Below are 22,112 nucleotides of genomic sequence, written 5' to 3' on the forward strand. Positions count from 1 at the left end.
ACATAATTTGCATGTCCCGCCCCCAGACATCAGGGTATAAAGAGAAGCGGGTGTGCGTTTGTCAGTCAGGTTTTTGCACTGAGGAGCTGAGAATATTGTACAGCCTTTTACAGTGGTAGGTCTAATGTCATGGCAGCAGGTGTGACCGGTGTAGTCTGCGTTGTGTTATTTTTTTTTCGTGAAAATAATTGGACACCAGGCAGCGATGGGAGAATCAGCTCAACATTTACTTTCTGATGAGAGAAAGAAAAGAAAACAAACATTCAGTACCCTGATCACAAGAATGACATGGTCCACACACAAAACAATAAGTGAAGACATTCAACATTGAAAGTTACCTATTCAAAGGACATGAAAATGTTTAAGAAAGGTGCCCTTTACACCTTGAATACTTCAACCAGGTACTCAAATAATACAGTTACAATAACGTTAGGTAATACTACCTAAAAAATCAGACATGAACAACTGGAGACCCAGAACCATAGATTCGATGAGTCTACACACAGGATTAATTACCTTTCCAAATCTGGTGGTGTAATGGCCACAAACAGCAGAATCAGCAACTGGATCCTGTATAACAGGCACACTGTTGGTATCAGGAATTTGAGGTAAGTGACTTGCAATAGCACAAGCCAATGCGTCATCCTCAGCCATTGAAACAGCTGTCTGAGCACTTGGTCCATGCTGACTGGGAACTTGGGAATGCACCCATGAAGCAGTGCGGTCATCACCACATGCAGCTGCAATAGAGATGTCATACAGAGTCTGCTCGTGAGAATTCCTCAGGCTCTGTCTGGTCACCATCAAACAGCTCTATAGGCAAGGCAAGGCAAGGCAAGTTTATTTATATAGCACATTTCATACACAATGGTAATTCAAAGTGCTTTACATAGAAGAGATTAAAATAAGAATAAAAAAATAAGAATAATTGAAACAGTTTAGAATAAAATAAAATAAAATACAGTACAAACAGTCGGACACACAGTGGCACAGTGCTCATTCAGTAAATGCACATCTAAACAGATCTAAACAGTGTTTTGAGTCTGGATTTGAATGTGACTAATGTAAGAGCACATCTGATCTCATCTGATCTATAGACTCATTCACCTTGGCAATGGATGAAGAACCATCAATCTGTGACCACTCAGTTAAGCTACCACTAAGTGCCATATCAGATCTCATCTCTGGTACAGTGCAAACACAAGTCTCATTGTTCTTCTGACAAGAACTAACAACGTCTGTTTCAGGCAAAGGAAGAAATTTCACATGCAGAAGAAGATTCCGATGGACTACTCGCTCATTACCATCCCTGTCACGTATCTTATAGATGTGCAGCAAAGGCTTTGAGGCAACAACAGAGTACATCACCGGTTCCCATCTATCAGCAAGTGTCCGTTTCCCTCTATAACCCTTGTTGGCCACCAAAACTTGGTCACCTATGGCTAGGGGCAAACCCTTGACTCGTCTATTGTACTGACTGGACTGGTGTTGCTGCTCTACCGTATAATTATTTTGGGCTAACGCCATGGCTGACTGAAGGTCACTGACTAGTGATTCAACATAAATGTCATAGTTACACACTGACTTATCTCGTAAAACACTCTGGAACATTAGGTCAACTGGCAACCTGGACACCCTACCAAACATCAGATAGAAAGGGGCAAAACCTATTGTTTCGTGCGCAGTACAGTTGTACACAAAAGTCATAGTCTGCACCAACTGTGGCCACTTTTGCTTAGGTCCAGGTGGAAGCGACCTCAACATGTTACCTAGCATTCTATTGAACCGTTAAGTACTACCATTCCCCATTGAATGATACGGTGAGGTATGAAACTTCTCAATGCCAGCTAAGTCAAGAAGTTCGGCAATTAGCACACTCTCAAAGGACGCACCTTGGTCGGAATAGATACGTTGGGGAAAACCATAAACACAGAAAAAGCCGTCCCATAGTTTCTTAGCAACTCTTTTTGCTGTCTGGTCTTGACACGGGAATGCATGTGCCAGTTTTGTGAAGTGATCTGTAATCACTAAAACATCTACTGACCTGTTATTTTGGTCTTCAGCAGACCAAAAGTCGATGCAAACAAGCTCAAGAGGGGCTGTTGTTTTCATACTCTCCAAGGGCACTCTGGCTGCCGGTTCTGGAGTCTTGCTTAAAATACACCTGTTACATTTCCTCACATAATCACGCACATCACACTCCATATCTAGCCAGAAAAACCTCTGACGAGCTAATGACAAAGTGTGTGGCTGCCCTTGATGACCAGCCAAGTCATGAACGCCAGAAAGTGCTTGTTCCTTCAAGGAGTTGGGTAAAACAAACTGAAACCTCTTATGCTTGGTAAGTGGATCTTTGATTGTTCTGTACAAAATTCTATTAAGCACTGAAAGTTTGTCCCACTGCTTTAGAATCCGCAACACACTTTGGTTTTCATTTGCACGTTCACGTCTGGATGGTCTACTCTCCCTTTCTACATAATAACACACTCTGGCGATGACAGCATCACTGTGCTAATGCCCTAAATTCAGTTCCTGTATCTCATTCATCAGATGAAGACAGAATGGAGGACACATCTTCAGCGGACATTGAAGCATTCAACCCAGTATGTAGGGCTGGATGTGATCTTAATGCCTGTGGTTGGCATGTCAGGCGAAATGTCTCTTGCACACATCCATCCTCCACACTGTGTACTTGCCTCAACAGTTCAGAATAAGACTCAAATAAGAGCCGCTGGCTCACTGGCTTCACGAAGGGATCTCTACTGAGTGCATCTGCTACTACGTTGAGTTTTCCATGAATGTACTTGATCTTAAAAGTATAAGATGCAAGCTTCGAAACCCAGCATTGCTCACATGCATCCAACTTGGGCTTTGTCATAATGTATGTAAGCGGATTATTATCCGTCCACACAGTAAACTCATGACCCTTCAGCCAATGACTGAACTTGTCGCATACTGACCATTTAAGAGCCAAAAATTCCAGTCTGTGTGCGGGATATTTGGTCTGACTACGGCTCAAAGTTTTGCTCGTGAATGTGATCGGTCATGCCTTGTCCTCACTGGCAGGTACTTGCTAAATCACTGCACCTAAGCCGTCCAACAATACATCGGTGCAAAAGATAAACGGACGCTCAAAATCTGGGTGAGCTAACACTACACTTTCAATGAGTGCTTTTTTCAATCCGTCAAAGGCCAAATCACATTCTGTGGTCCAGTCCTGGGGTGTCAACTCTAGAAATTTACCTGCTTTCTTACGACCACTAGCACCCTTCACTACACGTTTCTGGCCAGCTGTCAACTTGAATAAGGGTCTAGCAGCACTAGAGCAGTTAGGAATGACGGATTGATTGGACAGGATCATACCAAGAAACAATCTAATCTTTTTCTGTGAAGGTGTAATTCTGTCTTCCTTCATTAAGTCCTCTTTTTGAAAAGCAGCAATTACTTTTACTTTGTCCTCATCAACTGAAACACCAGTACCATCTATTACATGGCCTAGAAAGTGACACTTCTTAGGAGCCAATTTCAGATTGCTTTTCCTTAGCTGACAAAACACTGTCTCTAAGCGTTCCAATGCCTCTCGTTCAAACGACCAACAAGTCGTCAAGATAGCAGAGTAGACTTGAAAAGTTCACCGAAAATGCTGAGCATCATACGCATGAAAGAATCTGGGCTGTTGCATAAGCCCTTTGGAAGGCGATTATATTCATATAAACCAATCAGCGTCGTAAATGCTGTATATAACCGATCAGACTCATGGAGTGGGATTTTGTAAAATCCAGAAGTTAAGTCCATGGTACTGAAAAGAGCATTACCTCCCAAAGCTGCAAGGCAATCAGCCTGATGCGGTAATGGATGGGCATCTTTGATAGTTTTAGCATTGAGCCAGCGAAAATCAGTACAAATCCTCAGATTACCATCTTTTTTCCACACCATCACCAAAGGTGAAGCGTACTCACTGACAGATTTACTTATAATGCCTTTCTCCTCCATTTCAGACAACACTTCTCTCAATTACTGATAGTGGGCGGGTGGAATACAGCGATAGGACAGGCGAAATGGGCGTTCATCATAAAGATGAATTCTGTGCACAAAGTCTTTTGTCTCTACACAATCCATCTTATCCTTGGAGAAAACATCTTGATATGACACACTAAGTTCCACCAATTTTCCAAATCTCAGAAACCTCACACCCATCAATATCAATATCTGATAAACCACAATCACGTAACAATTATGCAGTATCAGAACAGGGTACCGACTTAGTTGAATTAGAATCAGGAATATCACAGTGGGTCCTAAACAAACCCTGTTGGACAGCAATGTCTTCCATTGCTAGAAAAGCTGAAACATCAGCTAGTTTAGTGTTACGGCGAAGTGTCACTGGCGTCAGATTAGGATTATGTACCTTTATTGGCACCCATTGGTCCCCCCAAAATGGTGTTACCACCCTACCAACAAGTATGTTTTTAGGTGCTGAACGAGCAGTGGTTGGCTCAATGATTGCACTGCTCCTTGGGAAATATGGGTGTTAGATGGTAATTTTCCCCAAAGAAGATACTCATGCCTAGGAACTAGAGTGACTGCTTGACAGAGCTTGACTGTACCTATTTTATCAGGCTGTAGTGGGCCAGGCCATCTCGAGGTACAGCTCAGAAGTTCCAGGAATTGCTCACACTCAGGATTACTGTTTTTGCAGGAGACAAGATCCTAATACTCATCAGTAGACTTCATCTTCTGCAAAACACATTTAATCACATTACTTCCAATTATAAACTCATCCCTCTGACCAGGCACCACTAGTCCATAGACTTTGATTTTCAGGTCATATGTACACTTTGGTTGAACTGTAAGGCCACCACAACCAACTAGCACTAAATTACTTGGGATTGCTTGAGAATGTGGAAGAAGGCCTTCAGCTTTCAGGTTGGACTCACCCTCACTACTAAGTGTGCAGGACATACTACCAAAATCCAATAATCCCTTCAATGTGCAGAGGTCACCAACAGTCACAGGAGCATAAAACAACTCACTTGCCCCATCAATTCTCTGAGAACCAACAAATAGCACAGTTTTGTTTTCTGGTCATTTTTTGCAACTGTTTACGAAAATGGTTTGCACATCAGTCTCTTCTATGAGGGTGTTTTCAATGCTACCTTTCTCACCATATGGGCTCTTCAGTTTAACTGAACATTGTCTGAGCGAGCATCAGGGCATGCTGCTTTTGTACAATCAATCTTAAAGTGACCTGGACTGAGACGGTTACGACACAGCCTCTGACGTATAGAATGTGTGTACGTAGTATGCTCTCTTGATCTACAGACCCTACATGCTGAGACAGGGCCAGTCCTAAAGTCTGTGGTTTTACCTCCATGAACCCTATTGGGTGAACTTAGTGAAGCGGTACACAATAACAGGACCTTATCCATCATGCCAACCATATTTTGAATACCGGCCTCTGGAGAGAACACTATTGCGTTTGGATTAAGGTGACTCGTGGTGGGCGGTGACTGGACTGGCACAGAAACAGGTGGCTGAGGAGAATTGGATACAGACTCTGGGCTTACCGTGACAGTGCTCTGACTGCAAACTGACACAGACGTTGAGTGCTGCATTCTCAAAGAGACTCTCTTTAGATCCCTCTGATGACTATCTAACCACTCCTGGACCTCAGCAGCACTCCACTTCTCTGCTGGCTTAAACTGAAAAGACATGGCAAGACCGGGGTCTGGGCTTCAGCACTCCTATTACGCCTACGCAAGCACTCATCAGCGACATCTATCGCCTTGTTAAGTCGTATCCATTAATCCATCGGACTCTCATCTACTCTTGGGACATAATTAAAAAAATCAGCCATGGGCATGTTTGAGTACACCAGTTCACTAAAATTGCGTTTCAGTATGTCAAACACTGTACTGGGCAGTTCTGTGGCCGTCAGCTCAGGGCGGCTGCGTAATGACACTTTGACCACATCTCTTGCTTTGCCAGACAATCTGCTCATAATAAGACCAGAGACATCAGATTGCGATTTGCATTTCATCCTATTCAGATAACTGCACATCATATCTTCCCACTCATGCAAGGTAAATTAATCATTCTTGTCACCCCTGAAAAATGGTGGAGGTGTTGCATCTTGCTGCACTATCATCTCCAGCTTGGGCGCATTAATGGTTTCACTAGCGTGCTGAGACTGGCGAGATGGAATAGGCTGCACATTGCTAGCCACTGGACCCGCCACTGGACCCAGTGGAGCAGCAATTATGGAATTATGGAGAGAACCATGAGACAACCAGGCGAGACGTCACGCAATCCAATTGTGACCGGTGTAGTCTGCATTGATTTATTTTTTTCCGTGGAAATAATTGAACACCAGGCAGCGATGGGAGAATCACCTCAACATTTACTTTCTGATGAGAGAAAGAAATACAAAAATAGTCTGAGAAACGTGTGCTCACCCTCCACAATATCTCCCATGCAGGCACATGCCAAAAGGGAAGAGGAGGAGCCAGAAAAAGGAAATTAAAATGACTGTTACATTGCAGACAGAAAATTAAAGGGGATAATGCATACACATACAACCAGACACATCAGGCAAACAAATGAAAATTCTATACATGAAACATATATAAATCACAGAACATATTTACACCTGTTACACTGGGACACAACATCTTGTTCCCTCCCTCAGGGAACGGAGGTTACAACAGTAACCGTGACGTTCCCCTTCTGCCACTCACTCAACATTGTGTCGAATGTAGTGACACAAGGGGTACCGTTCAAAAGCGACATGCACTAGACTGTGTTACGTGAACTGCTGACACAGGTGCAAACAGGCTGCTGCATGCGAGAAGCAACTGTATCGGCTGCATGTAACCCTCACCAACGCCCCAAGAAAAAGGTGTCATATACAGATCTTAGGTTCCCAGCACCCCTAAGGGGGGAACAGGCGCTACATGACCATAATGGGAGCAGGCCAGCCAGCTGCGGCCTTTTCTCTCTCTATGTCTCTCGCATGTAAAGCGCTACGTTCGCATCTTAACTCTATGAAATGCATCGGGGAAGGTGGTGTTCCCCGATCCTATTCTTTCAGACTAGGGGGAGGTGATATGTGGCCAATACACCCATGGGTTGTCAAGCAGTGGTAGGTCCTACCTGATGAGAGAGGAGCTCTACAAACACAGCGACCGGGGTCAGTGAGTCTACCCAAGGGAGACGTGGGTCCGCCGGCAGGGGGACCGTACCGCAGAGAATACATCACAGGGAGTTGTCTAAAAAGGGAATTAAGCCTGTGGAGCCCTTCCCCAGTACAGAAACACATGCGACACACATGCGGCTCGTCGTGGGTCTGTTCGCAAATTCCTCTGCTGAATTCGCAGGCCAGAAATCTAGGGAGGAGGAACGTCCAGGAAGCAAAATCTTAGTGGCTAACCTGGGAGAGAAAGCTCACTGGATCAACTTGGTGAAGGGCGTAGGTGCAAGCGGAACACCTGGTCGGCTGTTCCGTATTACCGAGTTCTAACGGCTCGGACCTGACAAAACAGGCCGAGACCGACTCAACCCTGAGATTTTAGAATCTCGCAAAGGTATTGGGTGTTGCCCAGCCCGCTGCTCTGCAGATGTCTGCTAGGGAGGTGCCATTGGCCAGTGTCCACGAGGATGCCACACTTCTCGTCGAGTGTAATCGAACCTGCAAGGGGGCGGGCAAGGCCTGGGTCTTGTAGACTAGAGAGATAGTGTCAACGTCCCAGTTAGCTAACCTCTGTTTGGAGATGGCGTTCCCTTTCCACCGTCCACCAAAGCAGACAAAGAGCTGCTCATAACATCTAAAGCTCTGCGTGCGGTCCAAATAGATATGCAAAGCACGTACCGGACACAGAAACGAGAAGGCTGGGTCTGCCTCCTCCTGGGGCAGCGCTTGCAGGTTCACAACCTGATCCCTGAAAGGGATCGTAGTAACCTTGGGCACGTAGCCCGGACCAAACTCCAGGCAAATGTCGCTGACAGAGAATGCTAGCAGGTCCCCAACCCTCTTAATGGAAGCTAGCACTATCAGGAGGTCTGTCTTCAAGGAGAGGGCCTTGAGCTCAACTGAGTCAAGCGGCTCGAAGGGGGGTCTCTGAAGGCCCGAGAGGACCACTGAGAGATGCCAGGAGTGGAACAGGCTTGGCCGGGGAGGATTCAGCCTCTGGGCGCCTCTAAGGAACCTGATAATCAAGTTATGCTTGCCCAAGAACTTGCTGATAACTGCGTCGTGGTGGGCCGCGATAGCAGCTACATACACCTTCAAGGTGGAGGGGGACAGCCTTCCCTCCAACCTCTCTTGCAGGAATGAAAGCACTGACTGAACTGCGCATCTCTGCGGGTCTTCAGATCGGGAAGAACACCAATTCGCGAACAAGCGCCACTTCAGGGCATAAAGTTGCCTTGTGTATGGAGCTCTGACTTGGTTGATCTTGTCTACGACTGTAGGTGGTACGTCACTCAGATCTTCCACGTCCCATCCAGGGGCCAGACGTGGAGGTTCCAGACGTCTGGGTGCGGATGCCAGAGGGTGCCCCGTCCCTGGGAAAGAAGGTCCTTCCTCAGGGGAATTTGCCAGGAAGGTGCTGTCATGAGGAGTGTGAGATCCGAGAACCAAGCCTGAGTGGGCCAGTAAGGAGCCACTAAGATGACTTGTTCCTCATCCTCCCTGATCTTGCACAACACCAGTGCAAGAAGGCTCACTGGAGGAAATGCGTACTTGCGTAACTGCTGTGCCGGGCTCGAAGAGAACGAGGCACCTGAGCACTGACTGTGCGTGCTTGTTCGTGAGGCATGCTGTCATAGAGACTGAGTCTAAACCAGCCAGTCATCGAGGTAATTGAGTATGTGGATGGCCACTTACTTTAGTGGGGCAAGGGCTGCCTCTGCAACCTTTGTGAAGACACGAGGGGACAGGGAAAAGCCGAAGGGGAGGACCTTGTACTGGTATGCCTGGCCCTCGAACACGAACCGTAGGAAGGGTCTGTGTCGGGGCAAGATTGAGACGTGGAGGCACGCATCCGTCAGGTCTACCGCTGCGAACCAATCTTGACGACGAACGCATGTTAGGATAAGTCTGTTAGGAGTCTGTGTAAGGCCCAGTTGTGAACTCGCAGGTCCAAGATTGGCCGCAACCTACCGCCTTTCTTAGGTATGATGAAGTAAGAGCTGTAAAAACCCTTCTTCATTTCAGCTGGAGGGACAGGCTCTATCGCGCCCTTGTGTAACAGGGTTGCAATTTCCGGCCACAGGGTGGACACCTGGATTGCATAGCCGAGTCAGATGGTCTTGGCCAGCCAAGTAGCGTCTAAGTACCGTGTGAGGGGCACTAAGGGGACAATCACGTTTGACGTACCTGGTGGGGCTTTGCAGCAGTGGGGAGCAGGTTGTGTTGCGTCGGGAGGCAGAGTCGTGTCTTATTCTTTGACTGTATCTGTGCCAGGCTGCCATGAGAATGCTAAGTGTGTGCACCGGCTAGGTGACCCAAGGAATGAGGAAATTACTCTTTTATTAAAAATGTGGGTTTTCCCAGGGGGTCTGAAGGAGACATCAGACTGGCCGTGGGGCGAGCCGGTCTCATCTTGGACCCGGACAGAAGCAAAATCGCCTCCATCACCATCCGGGTCGACCTCCATCCCGTGGGAGGACACTTGCGGCAGGGGAACTCCTGTCCGCAGAAAGCAGAGGTCTACCCAGGGGTTGAGTAGTTGATAGCAGAGAGGGGTGAAAAACACACAATATGGCCAATTCATCTCCATCTCGGGAGTAAGAAGCCAATGCTGTAGCAGTCTCATATGCATAAGCTCTGCAGAGGTGAGTGGAACACCAGCTCGCTGGACACACAACAGCTCGGTTCCGAAGAAAAAATCTGACTAAACAGATGCACGATTCCCTCCTTTAATACCCGTATGTCCGGGGGGAGGAGCATGCAAATCCTGTTAGCCGATTCTCATTGGCCTTTTCTCAAAGCTCAGAGGTAACTGAGGCTCTCAAGAGAGACAGAATTATGGCTGTCATGATTACTTGATTAATTGATTAAAAAAATCCCTTGATTACAAAATTTCCAAATCGATAATAACGTGGAAGACATAGTAGGACTGGTCATAAGGAGAACCATGACTTTTTTCCGGTGGGCCGGCCATGAAACAGTGCCGCGATTTGTCAAAGGGGCTGCTATATACAGAAAAGGACAGAGAAACACATTGCCACTAGGGCTGGGATAAACAATTATTTTTTAAACGATTAAGCTAGCGATTAATTTTTCGATGCATCGATTAATCTAACGATTCATTTTTCCAGTCCGATTCGATTTCGATTCGATTATCTCCCCATTAATTGACTAATAGCAATTTATACATGTTGATTTACATATCTCAATGAAAAAAATATTAATTCCTTAACATTGCAATATATGTTTATTGCTCTTAAAATTCCAAAATAAAAGACTATACAAGTGCAAAGTAATGCATTCTTAGTCAGAGTTAGCATTCAATAAAACCTTGAAGCCTTGAAAACACATAGGCCTAGCTTACTGAAAAAAGTGCATCTTGTAATTCTTCTTTCAGATTAAAATAACAACTTGATGTCTAGCATTCAATAAAAAAATTAAAAGGTCACCCAAAGTACTTGTTTAGAGCAATTGAAAGAATGTAGTAACCAATGTAAACTTGAGGGCTTTAAGCTAATACAGAAGTGCTTTTCCAACAAAAAATAAATAAAAATTAACAGTAGGAGCCAGCAGCCTGTCATGGCGTCCTTCCTGAACCAACAGAATTGAACATTTATGTTGAAAACACATAGTCCTAGCTTACTGAAAAAAAGTGCATCTTTTAATTCTTCATTCACATAAAAATAACAACAACATATAGTAGTAATACACTCTGCCACTCACCTTTTTCTTAAACTCCAAAATAAAATTCAAGTAAAAGTGTACAAGAGCAAAATAATGCATTCTGATGTCTAGCATTCAATAAAAAAATACAAAGGTCACCCAGCCACCCTTTCTTAGAGCTATTGAAAGAATACAGTAACTATTGTAAACTTGGGGGCTTTAAGCTAATACAGAAAGTGCTTTTCCAACAAAAAATAAATAATGAAAATAAACATTCAGAATTCAACATTTATGTTGAACATACTGAAAAAAAAGCATCTTCATTCACATGCAAATAACAACTTACACTATGACACTTTCCTTTCAACTTAAAGGGTAACTAAACCCTAAACCAACTTTTTTTAGTTAATGATCTGTAAGAATGGGGCTTTATTAGTACTGGTCATTGATTCAAGTAATTTTTTTGACATTTGTGTATAAAGTGTTTTAATTCTACAATATATGGCGTAAAAACGTCTGAGTGCTGCCCTCTTCAGGTTGAACGGTGGCTACTGCAGTTGAATTTTCCTATTGGCTGTTTGCGGTACTTCGTGACATAAGCGGTGACAGCTGACGTAAGCAGGTTCCAGCTCACCACGCCCTTGGTACGAGCTACCACGCCCATGGCAGTATAAAAACCATCTCGTTTCGTCAAAACCACTGTAGCGAGTCAGGAGTTGGAATTGCGAGTATTGAAAACGATCAGGATAGAGTATTTTAGCATCTATTTAGCATAGCATTTATATAGTTATTTAGATTATTTAATGTAGCCTAGGTAGTTAATTAGCATATTTGTTAGTGTAGTATTGTTAGAAGCATAGTTAGTTAGTAGCATAGTATTGCGTCAGTTAGGATAGCTTCAAGTTAGCGTAGATTACCTGTATTTAGTACAGTGGTCAGGATGGTAGGTAGGTGTAATGTTGCTGGTTGCAACAGCACTGCTGGACTGTATTGCTTTCCATATAGACTTGGAAATTAGGCACCAGGGGTTGCACGTCCTTGTTCTGGAAGACCGCGAGTTCCCGCCTAGAGCTGGAGGAGTGTGCAAACAACATTTTACAGGGGATTGCTTCTCCAACGCAATGGAGGTGGAAATGGGCTTCTCCAAACAGCTCGCGCTGAAAAGCGACGCAGTGCCAAACGCTGCTCCTCCTGCATGGACTCCACCACCTCAGCGGCGTCTTGAGGTGAGTGATCATATATATTTTAATCACAAGTTATGGTTAGGCTAAAGTTAATCCTCTGGGGCTGACAAACGTGCGTTCGCGATGCGGGAGTGTTAAACGTATTGCACCCTTATACATTGTATTACGGTATTGACTACCTGTATAGTTTTATTTGGAGGTATATGGTTTTGTACATGATGAAGACCGCTCCGTGGCAAAGCTACTTGCGTCACTCCAGTCACTCTCCATTTTAGAGTCTGACAGCAGCTGTCAATTAATCTGTCACTACGGGTCTCAGGTGCACGCCCCCCCCCCCTGCTCAGCCCCGCCCTCGGTTCGTCCCCTCTATCCCCGCTGTGGTCTGCCCACTTTTAGAGCATTTTTAAAATATTGCTAGTGGGTGGAGTCAGACTCTGAGCAGGGGTTTAGTTACCCTTTAAGAATACTGGTGCATTGCCGTGGTGCTAGAATGGAAGGCCATCTCCATTTTGCAAAGACGACATATCACGGAATTGTTTCCTTTAATGTAAAATAATTCCCATACTTTAGAGGAACGAGTGCCTTGCACTTCTGATAGTCTGAGGAGCCACTCGTGTTGCTACTACTCTCGGGCGCCGCCATCTTTGTTTTGGGTCTGACGAATCGACGCGCATATTTTGCATTGACGTATTTTTTGCAGTTTACCAAAATAATTGACAGTGACAGCCCTATATTGAACTATGTTTATAGCAATAAAACTTGAAACCATAGTTGGCTAACAATGCTTATGGGAAATGTACCCTGCAATTGCTTGTGACTCACAAATGGGTTAATATGTTTTGACATGAGTGGTATTTTGACATAACAAAAACAACCAAAATACAACTTAAATACAAAAATACTCTCATTGGCTCCCCTCTTTGTAGTAAGTGAGTGCCTACTTCTCTTTTATACCTCTCTTATTAGTGCCGTATTAGTGACCATCTTGCTGTCTTTTGAAGATTGATGATGCGTCCACCTCTTCTCTTGCTCAGCAAGCCTCCTTGTGATTCTAATTAGAATCAGTCACTCAGCGTCTGATTGGTCCAAAGCTGATGACTCACTCCTACAGGCTTTTGTAAGGTAGGGGGAGTGCTCCCTCTACAGTAACAGCACGCTGCACTCCACAATATCATAATAACACACCAGAATACAAGACAGAGATTTCAATCCCTATCTAAGACAAAGGAAGATTGCTACAAAATCTCACTATTTACACAACCACCACATCTGCAACATACAGACAAGAGACCAACAAGCAAGAAAAGTGGAGAAATAGACTGACTGGGAAGACAGAAATCAAGGTACATATAAAAAACTGTCTATCTGATGGTGCAGATACTTGATTTAAAGTAGTGTCTGTATTAATATGTGCATGGAAAAAATATTAGCCTATAATTAGAGTATATTAATAGAAAACAAGGAACGTTCATGATGGTTTCAGTATTGTTGTATATATAGTAAATAAAATATTATACTTGCATATTATATAAATCAGATTTTATGTATAAAAGTGCATTGTATATTACAATGTAAAATATCATATATAAGATATGTCATATGAGTACATCATTATAAAACAACTACAAGTCATTATTTAACATGGTACAAGTAATCATTGTGCTTGTTTGAGTGCAACATGCAACTGGTTGTTATAATTTGACTACGTAGAATTCTGCAGAAAGTTTATTATTATTTATGTAATTGTGTGTGTGTGTGTGTGCGTGTGAATGTGCGTGTGTTTGATTACATGTTTATACTAAGGATAGTAAAACCAGAGAAAACCTACCTTGTGGGGCCCAGTCAGCAGTCCCCGCGAGGGAAATGGCTTATTAAACATACTAAACGATTATATAAAATTTTTAAATGCAAAAAGGTTTCTGTGAGGGTTAGGTTTAGGGTAGGGTTAGGGGTAGAAATTATTGTTAGATCTGTATAAAATCTATAAAATGCATGAAGTCTATGGAGAGTCCCCACAATAATATAAAATTTTGTGTGTGTGTGTGTGTGTTCCTCTGCATATTTCAATTGTGGCGCACTTCAAAATGCTCTAAATGTATAATGTATATGTGCGGTTTGTTTAGTTGCCGTGGGTTATCACATTTGATCAGTGTGTGTGTGCAGTAAATATGCACTGTGTTTTAGTGAGAAGTGTATATTTTAAACTACAAACATACATTTTGATCAGGGTGTGTGCACATTCTAGTCAGGTGTGTTTGCATGTTACGCAATATGTGCAGTTTGTGTGCACGTCTTTGCCTTTGAGCTCTGAGATGTGTGTGTGTGTGTGTGTGTGTGTGTGTGTGTGTGTGTGTGTGTGTGTGTGTGTGTGTGTGTTAAAGCCTTCTCTGCTCAGTAATAGCGTGGGTAGCAAGAGATTGTTCAGCCTGTGCGAGCGCAGAATGTGTTTGTGTGTGTGATGCTGTGAGAGATGAGTGTTAACAGAGCTGATGTTATTTTAGCTCTCTCTCCTCCTCCTCCTCCTCCTCCTCCTCCTCCTCATATCCTCACGCATTCATATCTCCAACCGGAGGGGCAGATCTGCTCGTCTGCTGTTGTCAAGGCTTCGATCTTCTGTACATGTTCATATATGACCTCAGACACACACACTCACACATACACACACACACTGGACAGACATATCCGACACCGTGTGTTTTGGTGGAGAGTGATTGGATGAAACAGGTTATTGCATAACTCTTCTGTTTGATGCATTTGATGTTGCACTGAACAGACTGAAGGTGTCAATCATGTTCTAGTGAAACATCCATGTGACGATTTGTATATTATGGTAATCATTAAAGAATTATTAAATGATTAAGTTAATATGCAGTTGTGTTCCTTTTTACATATAATAATCACAGATCTCTCTCTCTCTCACACACACACACACACACACACACACACACACACACACACACACACACACACACACAATTTATCTAAGATAGCTGCATGACTGTTAATTTAAGTGAATATAAAAGTCAGCTCATTATGGCAAGCCGAATTAACTTTTAGTAGGATATGCAGGGCTGGGGAGTAACAAAATACATGTGTGGCCGAGGGTGTGTGACTAAACATACATCAAATATCACTCTCTTTTTCTTGGGATTAATTTTCTGACTGCTGTTTTAAAGAAAAATCAGCGGTCTATGGAAGCTCTAATTAAAACATTTGGTACATTAAACAAAATACTGGTGTATCTTTATTGAAATGTTACAAAAATAAAACTTGGAAAAAGAAATAATAAATAACCTGAATAACAATACCTCTTAATTCCCTATACAATCCAAAATAAATTATAAATAGAATTAGGAAACCAGTTACAAAAAACCACAGAGAAATAAAATAACATCCTATCTACGAAATATGGCAATGGCTATACGAGCACATAGGGAAACAGCTGGCCAAATTGATGCCCTATGCAGAGTTCCAGCGTGAAGCGATCTTCTAACCTGGGGCGTGTGGGTGTTCACATAATATGAGTGCGAAGCGGTAATCTGTGTTCCGCAACTGCTTTCAGGTCCTTGAATAACATATAACGTGCGCGTAAGGGCAGCCGGTGGACTTTCTGGTGTCCTCCTAGGGTAAGTTGGTGCCCCCCCAATGAGTTGGTGCCCTACGCAGACTACGTAGTCTGTTTATAGGGAGTGGCGGTACTGTAGGGAAAGAAATATAAACCCATATTAGCTTAGCCATCTTTAGCTTTACTTTACACATATAAGCTCTCACATACATACATTTTTAACTCACTCAAGCACTTTAACTGAACACTTTTAGTAAGCCAAAGCGTTAACATAGAAATGCATGATACATTGAACAAACATTACTTTATATGAATTATTCCTACATTTCACATACCTAACTTAGCTTCACCACGCGGTCCACTCATTACACACGCGAACTTCGTGCATCTAATCAACTTCTTATTTTAGACTAACACATGAACTAAATATTGTATCTTTACAATACAAAATGTATATTTAGCCAAAAAGATGATATTTACCACGTTCTAACTCGAAGATCTCACAGTAGCTTCAACATATATTTCTTTCTCACAGTGTGCACTACTCCTCTCTCACACATGTGCACAGCTTGCCAGAGAGAAATCTCACCACACAGAATGAGGATTTCTTAAAGGGGCCACACCAAATTTTAGTGTGATACAAAAAAAAGGCTTTTTAAACCACTTGGCTACATTCTCCCTTGTTATAAATCATTGTCCTCAATGATTCAACACATGCTTCTTACTTCTTTCACCGCTTCTCTGAAGAACACACTACCCAGACTTGTCAAAACATGGGAGAAAACCTCAGGACTGAGCGACACAGAATTACAAACCAATCTTGGTTCATTAAATGGGTTAGAGTGCATACCAACATTAGATCTGGTCGTTCTTCTTTGTGCAGGTATTGGTCTCCTAATGTCCTGTTTTACCAACTCAGGGTAAACCAGGAGGCAGCTCCTATCTAGTTCAAAAGCTGTTGTTCCCCATTATCCATAACCAAATCAGGTGCAACAGCTAAATTTGCATCAACTGTTTGTTCACTCTCAATAGTCCTGTGCGATTCCACACGAGGATATGTGACCTCTTCCAAAACCACATTCAACTTCCTCCTGCTCAGACAGAGATTTAGAACTCGGTGAACTCTCTTACTAGGACCACCTTCCAAAGGTTCAACAGTGTATATAGTACCTTGTACCTCTATTACCCTGTACACAGTAGGAGCCCAAGCATCCTGTATCTTGTTTCGACCAGCCGGTCTATGACGCAGATACACTGTCTGACCCACATCATTGATAGGACTGTAAACCTTGTCATTGAATGGAGTCTTTAAGCTGCCTTATGTTCTGCATACTCTCTCGTCTTTTTGTGTGCTTCTCTGTGTCTGTCCTGATGTACTAATAACCAATTTTGGTTCCTATCTACAGTCTGTTCCTGTCCCAAAAGAGCATCTACAAGAAGCCTTGGATCCACACCGAACAGTAAGTAGTATGGCGAGTACCTGGTCATAGCATGAGGTGTAACATTGTATGCGTAGACCAATTCATGGAGGTGCTCAGAAAAAGTTCTGAGTCTGGTTCGGGGTGACAACAAAATATCTTCTGCTGAGAGGTTTACAACCTGTAAGAGAAATAACAGTTTCTGTTCAGGTGGCACAAGAGAAAGCATTAAAATCAATCCAACCGGCAAGGATACATTTCCTGGCTTCAGCAACAAGCAGTGCGAACCCTCAGTAGGTCATTTTTTGTTCCCCTCTTACCATTAGTGTCATAACTGACGAAGCGGGTTTGTGCATTGTGTCTTTCCTTGCTACAAAAGCAACAGTCAGCTTTTCACACTTACTGGCACTCTGCATCCACTGAAATGCCTGTCTCCAGTCCGACTGTAACTCTCCACCTAAGGTGGTGTCGAATTCAGTGTGCACCAGCTGCCTACAGTGACTAATGATGTTCATGCCAATAAGAGCTGGCATGGCTGAAGAACCCTGTGTATCTCTGATTAGAAAAAAACCCACACTCTGACAGAGTGATACCCATCATTTCAAAATAGTTACAGAATGTCTAACCCATTGGCAGCTGTAATTTTAAGTCAACTGGAAGTACGTCTTCAGCTTCACCTGCCAAATGTTCCTTAAAATATTTTCTGTAATTGTACTGGCTTGGCTATCCGTGTGAAGTAAGCAAGAAACATTGACTCCGCCAATCTTCAAATCAACCACTGGGCATTTACCTATGGTATATATTATAGTAGTCTGTCATGATCTGTGTCTACAGGAGTTGAGCCTATACAGTACCCTCGTATCAATTGGCTCACAGCAGTCGAGGGTGCGCATTTCCCTGAACCCTGGAGGTGGATGAATTTCCAGCAACTGTTTGCTTGAGTTTTTGGACACAGTTCTTAGCTATGTGTCCTTCCCCAGTACACTTGAAGCAAATAGGCTGGCCATCATCTGTAAATTTAGGCAGTGACCTAGATTTACTGCGTACCACCGACTCAGGTCTAGTACACCGTAAGGTCAGTTCCTGTACAACTTGAGTTAGCTCACCTATGGCTTGTCCTTGCTCTGCAACCACCTGTAGCACTTCGTCAAGAGTAGCAGGGCCCTTTACAGGTGTTGCCATCGCAGCACACTGGGCTTCTGTAGCCTCAGAACTCACGCTACTGTTAAGCGCTACTTTACTGGTACGCAGCTTAGAATCTTCCTGAAACCACATTAGAGCTTCATCTCTTACATCGATCAAAGTCAACTGTGGGCTATATCTTACCAGCTTACGAAGCTCTCTCCGGAGAGATGTGTCTCTCACACCCTTGATGAACTGGTCGTGGAGAGTAACATTCTCATCTGTGACTGCATTCAATGACTGTTTCAATACAGAGTTCAGAATTTGTGATAAAGCATAAGAATACATCCTCAAGTATTCACCTTCTGTTTGTTTATGAGTGTAAAAGGTTTGCAGTAGTTGAGAAGTACTATGTTTTTCTCTAAAAGCCTCTTTCAGGTAAGAAAAGGTCTCTGGGTTGCTGGGATTCATTCCCCTTCTGCAACCTAACTTCCTCTAGAGCTGCACCTCTCAGAAGAGAAAGAACAAAATCAATCTGATCTTCCGGGGTCTGATTCTTGATCAGTAACACCCTTTCCACTTCCTCAACAAAATCATCCACACTTCTACCATCTTTACTTAAATCACCACTGAAAGGCTGAATGGGATGTGCTCTTGGCACAAATACATAACTCCTGGTTGAACAAGCAATAGCAGCCTTAGCTTTGTGATGTTTTCTGCTCAGTTCTTGAATTCATCCCCAGTCATCGTCCAGGTTACTATTTGCATCTTGTTCAAAATCAGCATCCTGAACTACAGAACCCTCATCATCAGACTGTGACATTTTGACATCAGATTAAATGATGTCAAAAATACAGTGATTTTTTTTCTTAATTTTTTTTTTTGTCTCTCTTTTCTCAGTTCACCTGTTTGTGCACAAAAATGTCTCTGTAAGTACACTTCCTTCGTACACTTCAAAGGATATGCAAATGGAACACAGCATGTGGCTCAAACTCCACAGCAACTGTTGATGTCCCCATTCTCATCCAGCATTCCCGTCCCTGGGCCACGGAAACCTCTGCCGACGTTTCTCACTGGACATCTGTAGCCTGGTACCAAAAATGTGGCCAGGATCTAATGTGGATTTTCTATCAAGAAAATCCACATTAGATCTTTTTTTCCTCTAGTAAGACCTTTTATGTTAGTGCAAAGAAGTAATGCCAAAATATTACTCTTAGTAAAAATAATTGAATAGAATGCGTTACAAATGACATTTTACAGTTTGTGTTCTGTAATCTGTAGTGGAATAGATTTTATCCCAACCCTGAAATATGAATTTTAGTTATGTGTAATTAAATAATTGTCAATAGTTAAAATGCTAGTCCTTGATATTCACTATGAAATTACTACTTAAATGACATCATTACTCACAAAAATTAATTTCAACTAGTAAAAGCTGTAATTCTTGAGATCTGTAACTGCATTTACACTAGTCAAATTTCACAATGATCTTTCATTCACTTCTGTTCAAAACGCAACTACAGATTCATTTCTGAAATTCCATATTCGTATATCAGCTAAATTACACATACAATTTTTATATCATAATAATTACATAATTACTTTTCTATAAAAAAAAATCCATCCCTGATATAAACAATTAATTTGCAAATTTTCACTAGTGCCAGTGTTCATTTCATTTATATATAATATGATTGTAACTAGTAAGAAAGCCTTTAAAGATAACATTCTTACATTTTATGATATTTCAAATCAGTTACCTGCTATCTAAAATGAACATTGCCACTAGTAAAACACAAATTACAGATATGAAAAATTAGTTCTGATATGCTGATATTAAGAACTAAATTAAAAACTAGTGAAAGTCTGAATAGCGAAATAGATAACGATGATGATTTCTGCACTATTAGCAACCAACAGGAAAAATATATATATATTTTTTTTACATATTTCCCAAAAACTCCTGCCATCTGCTATTGGACAAAAAACAGATAGCATCGCCCTAAACTCAAATGATTAGTTGAGTCAATGTTGCTGTGTTTTCATAGTTGCACAGAGTCACACTTTCTGAGGAATTAAAAAATGACTTGCTTATAGCATGTTAAGCTGGGAGACGAGACAAGGACTATAGCATTGAAAACACTTCACACTTCACCTTTAAGTGCTCATTTTAGATGTCAGACGCTGAAGATCTGATAGACTGAACACATTAAAAATGAACCAATAGATGAATAATAGATTTTTATTGACCTTGTTTGAGCACTGCACACACACACACACACACACACACATGTTGTGTTTCCATGTTTTATGGGGACTTTCCATAGACATAATGGTTTTTATACTGTACAAACTTTATATTCTATCCCCTAAACCTAACCCTACCCCTAAACCTAACCCTCACAGAAAACTTTCTGCATTTTTACATTTTCAAAAAACATAATTTAGTATGATTTATAAGCTGTTTTCCTCATGGGGACCGACAAAATGTCCCCACAAGGTCAAACATTTCGGGTTTTACTATCCTTATGGGGACATTTGGTCCCCACAAAGTGATAAATACACGCTCACACACACACACACACACACACACACACACACACACACACACACATACTGCAAAATAAACAGATGAATGAATGGGTTGAACACTTATAACTCATATCTTATACTCTGTAAATATGCTGTTATAAAGCAGCTTGATGCATTTTACAATTAGTTCTCACTTCTGGACATTACATCATCAACAGTGTAGATGAATCTTCCAATGTAAATGACAGAGGCGCATGACAACAAATGCAGTAATGTCAATGCTTAATTCTGTGCTCTCAGATGCCATTTAAGTTTATTAGGGGCATGAAGGGCCTTACTTATGCCCATTGCTCCTGGTGTCATTTTCGTTTACATAATCATAGAAACATGGCGCTGTTTAGAGCTTTTAGGGAGCATTTGCATCTCTTTATATTTATGTTTTTACTTTTATGAGGGCATTTTTCCTCTAACCATGTAAAAACGTCTAGGTTACGGATATAACCTCCGTTCCCTGATGGAGGGAACGAGACGTTGTGTCAGAGAAGCGACACTAGGGGTCTCTCTTGAGCGCAGAATATGCCTCTGATCCATTGAAAAAAGGCCAATGAGAAGTTGGCAGTCAGTTTTTGCATACCCCGCCCCCGTAACATACGGGTATAAAGGCGAGGAAAATACTAGAGTTCATTCAGGATTTTTCTGAGGAGCCGGAAATGGTTCTGGCCACTACAGCGGTTCGGCTCAGCGACGTGGCCGGGAAGACACAACGTCTCGTTCCCTCCATCAGGGAACGGAGGTTACATCCGTAACCTAGACGTTCCCCGTCTGTTGCTCTCTCCACATTGTGTCGGAGAAGCGACACTAGGGGTCCAATTTAAATCCGCCATGCGCTGAGCCGTGTACATGTTCTGCTGACACAGGAGCGGGCAGGTATTTGTTACGTGCCAAACGACCAGCTGTGCCAGGGCACGTACCCCTCCCCAATGCCTCAGAAAAGTCATCGGGATCCTTCTGGTTACCCTAGGCAGGGGAACAAGGCTTGCCAACCTGGGAACGGGCCAAGCCTGGCTGGGCCTCTTTTCTCTCTATGTTTCTTGCATAGAGCAATAGACAGCCGGGGCCCTTACACGCACTGAGGGAAGGGGGTCTTACCCAATTTCCCATACTTTCAGGGGGGGAAAGACCCGCGGAGACCACCCCTGCTCAACTGGGGAGGTATGGTGGTGAATACGTCACATGTGTTTTTAGGCGACACGTGGAAGTGGCGCGGTGGCAGATCCAGCCTCAGCGAGGGTGGAGTTGCTACACACGGCGACCGGGGGACAGCCGAAACTTACCCAAGGAAAATGCGGGTCTGCTCGTAAGGGGACAGTATCGCGGAAAATACACACAGGGGGAGTCCGCGTAGGAGTCCCTACTCTGTGGAGCACCTATTCCAGTAC

General features: G+C 42.9%; 1 protein-coding gene across 1 annotated transcript in view; it reads left to right on the top strand.

The window, feature by feature from the left end:
• The first annotated feature begins 13,227 nt into the window (after nucleotides 1-13,227).
• Nucleotides 13,228-22,112, top strand: part of LOC127630670 (prickle-like protein 2) — a 108,354-nt gene continuing 99,469 nt past the window's right edge. Inside the window, exon 1 of the mRNA XM_052108312.1 lies at nucleotides 13,228-13,379. The gene's annotated coding sequence lies outside the window, so the exon portion shown is untranslated. The remainder of the gene's footprint in view (nucleotides 13,380-22,112) is intronic.

The sequence above is a fragment of the Xyrauchen texanus genome, chromosome 37 (genome assembly GCF_025860055.1).
Source record: "Xyrauchen texanus isolate HMW12.3.18 chromosome 37, RBS_HiC_50CHRs, whole genome shotgun sequence".
NCBI lineage: Eukaryota > Metazoa > Chordata > Actinopteri > Cypriniformes > Catostomidae > Xyrauchen > Xyrauchen texanus.